The sequence below is a fragment of the Cetorhinus maximus genome, chromosome 36, assembly GCF_964194155.1.
Source record: "Cetorhinus maximus chromosome 36, sCetMax3.hap1.1, whole genome shotgun sequence".
NCBI classification, from domain to species: Eukaryota; Metazoa; Chordata; class Chondrichthyes; order Lamniformes; family Cetorhinidae; genus Cetorhinus; species Cetorhinus maximus.
In genome coordinates, this window is record NC_135914.1 from 1893321 (window position 1) to 1902623 (window position 9303).

Sequence of the window (9303 nt, forward strand, 5' to 3'; positions counted from 1 at the left end):
GAAATCACTGGTTCGAAGATACTTACAGCAAAGGAGGAGGCCAATCGGCCCGTCACGCCTGTGCCAGCTTTTTGAATACGTACTTTAGTCCCACACTCCAGCTGTGTCCTCATGACCCAAAGAATTAGTCATCTTGTAACGCACCGCTCATTAAATGTTAGTCTCTATCCTGAGTGCAGCACATCCCATCGGATGTGACTGAAAGCGGCTTGCTCGCGATGCTAATAATCCGCAAACATGAACACAATTCGCTCCTCACATTCAAATGTCAGTCTAACGCTTGAGTAAATTTGAGGTAATGTTTCACTGAGGTGATGTAATCTATTTCCATGACTATTTCATCAACGTTAAAAAGCTGAGCTGGAAACCGTTGCAGTGCTGATCACTGGATATCTGGTTTGCAGAGTGTCTTGTGATTCCTCTTCGTAGCAGATAGAAACGTTCCCAAATTAATACTGGCTTATTCTGCTGTAAATCCTCATTCTGCACAGATATTTGAGAGTATTTCTAGACACTTATTACAAGATGCATGTGGACAAAGTCATTATGCTAAACACAGTTCAACCGTCCGTCAAGCTTCTGTCATCCTCAACCTGCAGGAAAAAAACTTCTTCCTTAAAAAATATCAGTGAGCTTTGCAAGAGCTTCCCTATTCTACCTACCCAGGGAACCATTCCTCGTGCTGATCATTCTGCATGTCATCGACCTCCAGGCATCAGTCCTCATAATACCTTGACATATTAATCCCAGGGACACAATGGAGCCATTCAGTCCCTCAGGTTGGATTTGGCATTCGAACTGGTCATGGCTGAAATTAGGAAATTGGGATAATTTAAGTGCGTTCTCTGTGTTTTTGTGTTCTTTTAAGCATAAGGTACATCTTTAAGTTTAATTGATATATTTTTTCTATTTTTCGATTAAAATGTGAAACCTGGGATCTAGTTTCATTTTTGAATGGGGGCAGCAGGACTAAAGCTGTATTTGTTTTCTGGCGCTTCTAATGACTTTTATTAATCTTGAAGTGAGTGTAAAACAATCACAAGAGTAAAAACAAACGGTAATGTTGCCGAGCATTAGGGGTGCAGGAAGGGAGTCACTCACCCAGAAGCGCACACACACTCACATATATAAACGAACAGAGAGAGAAAGAGAGAGAGAAAGTAGCAGTTTGAGTTCACTTGGAAGCAGCTGCCAACGAGAGGATGGAGATCAGAGATAGCAAGTCGCAAACTGAAGTTGAAGTCAAGACTCCAGATAAATAGTCTACTGGGAGACGAGGCTGCAGAGAGCAGGTTTCCCAAAAGAACCGAAAGGTTCCAAGCCCAAGGAGTGATACAGAAACGTGGCAAATTCACAAGGATACGTTCCAGTTAAATGAAAGACAGGGGCCGGGTGTTAAATTGATTGGATATTCTCATTTTACCGTGTAAAGCTACCTGGGGATTCATTGAAAGAAGCTCTGCTCAAGCTGCACCTAGGCCTCATCTCCTCAGGTGTAAAAAAAAGGGCAGCTGCCAGTGAGGGAGAAACACCATCAGGCACTCTCTCTGCTGTCACCGGAGAAGGTGGTTAATGAACTGAATGACCCAATTCAGCTCCAAGTTTGAGTATTCTTAAAATGAACCATTAATCTGCTCGGAGACTATTTGACAGGAAATAGTTAATGAGTCCTTCAGAAACAAAATTAAACTGGTTTGAATTTTATAATAACGGATTCAAATATTTTAATGATGGATTTGTGAACTTTAGCCGATTATTACACTCTGACATTGTTCACTGGTATAATTTATTCTCCAAAATAAATCAGATAGAAGGTCTTAGAAATGTGTTGCCAAAATATTGCCTTAAATTTTAGACTTGGATTATTCGGCGAGTGAATGTGATTTACCGATATTCCACCGACGTTGGATACCTGGATGATTCAGGATATCACAAAATGCAGGTTAATGGACACCAGGTTAAATGGTTTGCGTCGGGTCACGGAATTGTTGCCTCCGGTTTCGGGGTTATAACTATCAGGAAAGGTTGAACTGGCCGGGGCAGTTTCCTCTAGAAAGGTGGAGGCTGAGGGGGTGGCCTCTTAGAGTTCTTCAAAATTATGAACATATTCGATATGGAAGACGTAAAGAAGATATATCCCAATTGTGGGAGAGAGAACAGAACTAGGGACCATCAATATATGATAGACACCAATAAATCCAATCAGGAATGCAGGAGAACCATCTTTACTCATACAGTGTGGAGAATGTGAAACGCGCTCGCAGAGGGAGTGGTCGAAGTGAATCGCATAGATGCATTTAAGGAGGAATCAGCAATAACACACGAGGTGTGAGGGATAGAGGACATGTTGATGGTGTGGGATGAAGGGGCTGTGGGCGGAAGATCCTGTGCAGTAGAAACACCGGCACAGAGCATATGGCCGATTCTCCGCTGATCCACAGGAGTAATTTTGACACAAAGAGGCAGGCGGGAAGGCAGATTGTGGGTGAAGAAGTTACTAAAATAATAGCGTCATATTCTAATTTCTTTTTTCAATCTGGTGTGTTTTTGCTGAAATCCGAATAAATGAATGTTGTCTCGGTGAATTAACCAGAACACTCGGAAAGGGGGACATTTCCACTCTGCCCACGCGAATGTCATAAGCAGCCGTGTTGTTGAAATCAGCACCATTGCCTTTTGTCTTCAGTTTGCACCAGCCTGGACTGCGCACCGCCTGTGACGCGTGTTTACCACGATCTGCAGCGTGTTGCCCTTTGCAGGCAGAGCGGTGTGTGGTCTCCTAACGTGTAAACAGGAAATCCTCAGCTAGAACTTACACGTGCTGTATTTTCCACTGCGCTATTTTTAAATGTTGCACGTAATTTCCGCAAAATATGCATTTTCACCTCGTCTTCCGGGTCCGGGGCCGAGAACAGAGGCGCCCGAGCGAAGAGACGGTGAAAATCTCACAGCAGCCGGCCCGGGATCGGAGGCCGAGAGCTTCTTAATGCCCTGTGCGTTGCTGCATCTGTTTCCAGGTTTGTGCCCTCTTCACTCCTCATTCGGACTTGTTTAAGACCACTGATATAGTCAGCCAAGTGGAAAATTATCACCATGGCTATATTCTATAATATTAGCTTCATGTTGAAGGACCGAGTTATGTCCTCCTGATCAAAATTGATCACATATTAACATACTCCAATCTATCGGATGAGATGTTCAAACGATATCCTTTGTCTGCCCCTTTCGGATGCAAAAGGTCCCAGGGTCAATATTCGCAGAGGAACGGAGGGGGAGGCGGGCGGCGGAGTTCCCGCCGTATCCCTGGGGCGAACACATATCCCCCAACCAACAACATTAAAAACACGAACTGGTTCATAATCACTTTATTATTTGTGAGTCTAGCTGTGCGCAGTTAAAGCTGCCGCCTTTCCTGCATAACAACAGAGATTAACTTAAAAGAAACTCCTTCATTGCCACTTATGCGCCTCTTTTTCCCTCTTGCTCCTGTTATTGTTTCAAATTTAACCCTCAATGTTTGACTCCGTTAGCCTGTATTAACCGGTGGATGGTCTATTATATATTTTACTGTTTTAGTCGATTCGCCATGGCAAGTGTATACTCTCTCCCTGCCACAACAGAATCCATAGTGTTGGTTTTGTACCTCGCAGTTATTGTACCTCAGGCAGTTTTGCGCCAGACACTGGAAGGTCAGAGTCTGTCGCTTGGAAGTGCCTACAAGGTGCATTGTGACACGGCTTAGTTGACGGTGGTGGGGTGGGGATTGTGGGGTTTGCTGTTGGTGGGGTGCGGGGGGCGGTCCACTGGCATAAGCGGAACCATCGCACACATCTGCAACTGGTTCTACATCTAAGCCGCGACAGAATGCAACTCTCGAACCGGGATCTTTTCGAGTGAAGCTAACCAGAATCCACACGCTGTTCTCTGAATATTGAGCGTGTCCAGGCCCCTGATTCGGGCATGTATTACTGTGCAGCTAAGGAACTCAGTGGGATGTCCTTTACGTTTGGAAATGGTTCAAAGTTGCTTATCACAGGCAGAAATTCGGATAACTTAACACATTGCAACATCAATGACCAGGAAGTTATGGTCGATGGTAATGGAATCTTAAGGCCCGGCCCTACAACGTTCTCCAATAATCGATCATTTAACTCCGCCTCCAGCTGAAATTGTGTCGTTGTAAAGTGTCCCTTCGGTGTGTTGGGTGAAGAGTGTGGGCCTCGATTCCTTTTCCGTCCGCTTCAATATTTCCGGGCGGGGCCCCGAGTGACAGATCGATTCCGAATATCGAGCCGGACGGGACATGCAACATGAGGAGTTTCATAATTCTCTGCGCGGAAACTTGAAGCCGCGGCGCTCTCTGTACTTGCGCCGTTCCAATCAACTCCAGTGAAAATCATCCAAGTGAAAGTGCCTCAGCTCAGAGGGGTCGGTATTAACAATTACCTTGTACATTTCATTTGCGGCCGATTTGTTACCAATAGTTATTTGTATATCAGAACTCCCCCTTTCTATGCGCTCATGTATCATTTTCTGAGCCCTTACCCTGCCCTTATATAACTCATCGTTTTAGTGTTTAGCTTTCTGAATTTTTAAGTCCATCTGTGTAGTTGGGATAAAAGGGTACGGAGGGAGATAAAATATTTTGACATGTCAATGATTAAATAAAATCCCAATTTCCTATTTACTATTTTCTCTCTTGATTTCTCTATGTCATGACCTGTTTTCCATCGAGCTTGCAACACAGAAACGGTGCTTTCGGCCCTTTGGCTCGGTGCTGGTGTTTCTGCTCCATGCGAACCCCCTCCAACCCCATCTTCATCTCAGCCCATCAACATATCCTCCTGTTCCTTTCTCCCTCATGTGCTTATACAGCAACACCAATCAACCCATCTCAGCTTGGATGACTAAACTGATCATAACACCGTGGTACAGGGAGCCAGTCAATTGGGTGGTGGTGGTGGTGGTGGTGGTGGTGGTGGGGGGGGGGGGGGGGGGGGATTGGGCGTGGGGAGGAGTGGGGAGGAGGGGAGGGGTTGGGGGCGAGTTAGAAATAGAAATGTAGCTCTAATCGGGGACAGTATAGTTCGGGGAATAGATATTGTTCCCTTCAGCCAGGATCGAGAATCCCGAAGGCTGTGTTGCCTACCTGGTGCCAGGGTTAAGGATATCTCATTTCATCTAATCTGGGCTGCAGCCGAATTTGGCGTGAGGGCGGAAAGATCCAGTTGTCGCGTACCACCTAGGTACCAACGGTATAGGTAGCACGAGGAATGTAGTTCTGCTGAGAGAATACGAGCAGCTAGGGGCTAAATGAAAAAGCAGGATCAAGAAGGTAATAATCTCCGGACATCCACCTGAGTCACGAGCTAATTGGCGGTGGCAGATTTAACTAAGGAATGAGGAGGAATTACGTTTCTGAAAGGGTCGTGAATCTGTGGAACTCACTACCTCAGAGTTCAGTTGGTGCCAGGACGCTGAATAAATATAAGGAGGAGATAGACAGGCTTTTAATAAGCAACGGGTTGAAAGGTTACGGGAAGAGTGCGGAAAATTGTTGTTGAGGCCGAAATTAGATCAGCCATGATCGTGTTAAATGGCGGGGCAGCCTCGAGGGGTTGAATTGCCTACTCCTGCTTTAAGTTGTAATGTTCTGTAATTCACCTCAACATCTGCCTTTGGGAACGAACATCACGTTCTGCCCGCTGTCTGGTTAAAGAGGTTTCTCCTGAATTCTCGAAAGGATTTGTTAATGACTATCTGGTATTGACGTCTTCTAGTTCTGGCCTCCCCTAAAATGTGCCAATACCTTACCCACGCCTGCTCGGAAATCCCTTTCATAGTCTTAAAGTCCTTGATCAGGTCACCCCACAATCTTCTCCTTTCTCGAAAAATAGAAGACAGCCTTTTCAAACTTTCCTGAATGTTATAACCTCTCACTTTGTTGACATTCCAGTAAGCCTTTTTTTGCACCTTCCCCTGTGCTTCTATATTCTTTTTTATGATGTGGAGACCAGAAATATTCACAGGACGCTAAATGTGGTCAAGCTATGTTTTGATACATGCTTAGAGTCGCCTTTCTCCTTTTCAATCCTGGGCCTGTTTTTTTTTATGACCTTATTAACCTCTCTCACCACTTTCAATGATTTTTGTGTCTATACCTCAGAATCCTCGGCTCCTCTATCCGATTAAAACTCTTATTTTCCAGTGAGTGTGTGGTCCGAACCCTATCACTATGCCGAACCCAAACCCCAATTCTTATCCTTCCCAGCAAAACGGTCTCTCTATAGCATTTCATCCAAGACAGAAACAATGAATCCGCTGGTTGAACTTAAGCTACTTAGCCTTTCATGCATGGCGGACAAACGCTTTGTATCAATAACTATACATGAAATTGGTGAGCATTTCTAAATAGATGGTTTCCTTAAAGGCAACCAACACCGATTTGTGAATGTGAAGTCATGCTTAACACATTTAACAGAGATTGCTCTTTCAAGTAGTGTCTGAGTGAACAGTTAAAAAATAATCCAGTAGATGGAAACTGTATGGAGTTCACAAGGCCTTCATGTGTTTGTGCTTTATAAATTTACCTATGTATTTCTCGCCTGCACCCGATCTTCTTTATATCCATCTATCTATCTATCTATCCATCTATCCATCTATCTATCTATCTATCTATCTATCTATCTATCTATCTATCTATCTATCTATCTATCTATCTATCTATCTATCTATCTATCTATCTATCTATCTATCTATCTATCTATCTATCTATCTATCTATCTATCTATCTATCTATCTATCTATCTATCTATCTATCTATCTATCTATCTATCTATCTATCTATCTATCTATCTATCTATCTATCTATCTATCTATCTATCTATCTATCTATCTATCTATCTATCTATCTATCTATCTATCTATCTATCTATCTATCTATCTATCTATCTATCTATCTATCTATCTATCTATCTATCTATCTATCTATCTATCTATCTATCTATCTATCTATCTATCTATCTATCTATCTATCTATCTATCTATCTATCTATCTATCTATCTATCTATCTATCTATCTATCTATCTATCTATCTATCTATCTATCTATCTATCTATCTACCTAACTATTTATCAACCTAACTGTGTATCTATCGATCTCTCCCTCTCTCTCTCTATCTCACTCTATCCATCTATTGATAATCGATCGATCTATCTACCTATCCGTCTCTCTCTCTCTATCATTCTCTCATACGCTGTCTATGTGACTGTCTCTCCATCTAGTCATCCATCTACCTTCAAATTTTAATATGTGCTTCGCTTACCTAATCATTTTCAAAACTTTTTTTTAATGTGCTTGGTGATGTTGGTGACAGTGACAAGACTGACTTGATTGCCCATCCCGAGCTGCCCTCTGTAGGTGGTGCTGAATCTCCTTGAACCTTGTGCAAGAGCCAAAATGCTCGGGTTGAGGGATTTGTTCTGGAAAACAATGCCATTTTTCAATTTTTCCCCCGACCGCCTGCAGTTTCCCACTTCCCGGGAATTTGTCCGAGGCGGCAATTGTCCTTCTGGGGATGATCCTTGCGGCCGGGTGAAGGAGATGCAGGAAAAAGCAGTCAGGGAGAGATTAGAGAGAGACCCTGTAACTCAGCAGAGCTCTTAATGCATCCATTAATCACTGGGTTTTTGGCACGTTCAGCTGTTTGAATGTCAAATGAGGTCATTTCAAATAAGTTTAAATTTCGCTTTCTAATAGGCAACATGAACAGTGATGCGGAAGTGACACATTCCAGAGCACGGAGACAAGGGAATCCGGTAGCTATGGATGGAATTGTTTCCTAACAAGTGTCGGTACATTTCACTGAATTTAAATCTAAGGTTTAAAATTAATAGTTGCTGTCATATGAGTCTAGTTGATTTTGCTTAGCGCATATCGCAAGATAACACTGTTTACCCGTCCTATAACACTGCGGCAATAGATGAAAATATAGGTAGGAATTCAATTGAATGTGTCAAAATTAAGATTGATAAGTATTTGATGGGTAAAGGGGATTTCGTGTCAGGGAACGAAGGCGAGGAGATGGTGTTAAAATAAAGATGAGGACGAGGCTTATAGAAGGACAGTAGATGCTCGACGGGCTGAATGGCCTCTTGATGATGGTGTGGCTCCGATAATTGTTTGTGTTTTCTCTTACAGATTCTTTTTGCCCGGCTGGCGTTTAATGCGGATCCCACTGTCAGATTGCAAACGATATTGAGGGCTCAAGTGCTGCTTCCGGGCTATGACGCGTAGTGGAAAGTTTCCTCTGTTGACTCCTTATTGGAGGATAGCCTGGAGGTGTGACCATTTCCAAGAGACAGCCATCGTAAATTCTGATCCCGGCTGAATTCATATTTATCAATAATAATGAGCAATACAGGCCGCCGATTCGTCACCTACTGGACAGTCTTCAAGTCGGAACAGACTCTGTTTCAAGCCCAATTTGACTGTCGGAAATGTTAGCTTTCTGTTCAGTCTCGATATGTTTGAATTTTGTTATGGTAGTGTTTTTAAATACATTGTGCATCTTTGTGTAGCGTTTGAGCAGGAAAGAGCGCATCAGTGTCCACGTTCGCAATCTATTAAACACGTTTTGAAACGCAAGCATTATATTTGGGCTGTTTGATTCCTCAGTGCAGGTGTGCTAATTGGATCTGCAATGGCAGGTTACAGGACATCTTTATGGTCCAGATGTGAGCGGTTTAAAAGTGGGAACAATCCTACAATAATCATACCAGAACTGAGAGTTTATGATAGCACTGATCAATTCTCCACAAAAAAGATGACTGTGTGGTGACCTGATGGCGATAATAAAATTATGAAACTATTTCATGCGTGGAGACGGAAAGAGAATGTTCTCCTTTTCAGGAAGAGCTGAAGTAAACGCCGTGAACATTAGATATTCGCCAATAAATCCAATCCGGAATTCAGGAATAATTACTTTCCCAGGGGGAAGGGGAGAATGCGGAACTCGCAACCACAGCGAATGTTTGGGGAAAATAGCTGAGATGCATTTAAGGGGGAATTTGGATAAATACATCATGAATAACGGGACAGGAGGATATGTTGATGGGATGTAGAGGGCGTGGAAGGGTGCTCCTGTGGAGCATAAACATCAGCAGAGAGCAGAGGGGCTGAATGGCCTGATTTTGCTCTGAAAATAATTTTGAATTTTGTAAAGTAGAAAAGATGAGAAGTGACTGAAAGCTGTTTGCTCTGAGCAGTTTGCATCGATAAAAGAATTTCTTCTTCACACTAAA

The 9303-nt window shown here is 43.1% G+C and overlaps 1 protein-coding gene across 1 annotated transcript in view; it reads left to right on the forward strand.

Annotated features, from left to right (window-relative positions):
- Positions 1-9303, forward strand: part of LOC144672195 (immunoglobulin lambda-1 light chain-like) — a 186849-nt gene that overhangs the window by 24258 nt on the left and 153288 nt on the right. The window lies entirely within an intron of this gene.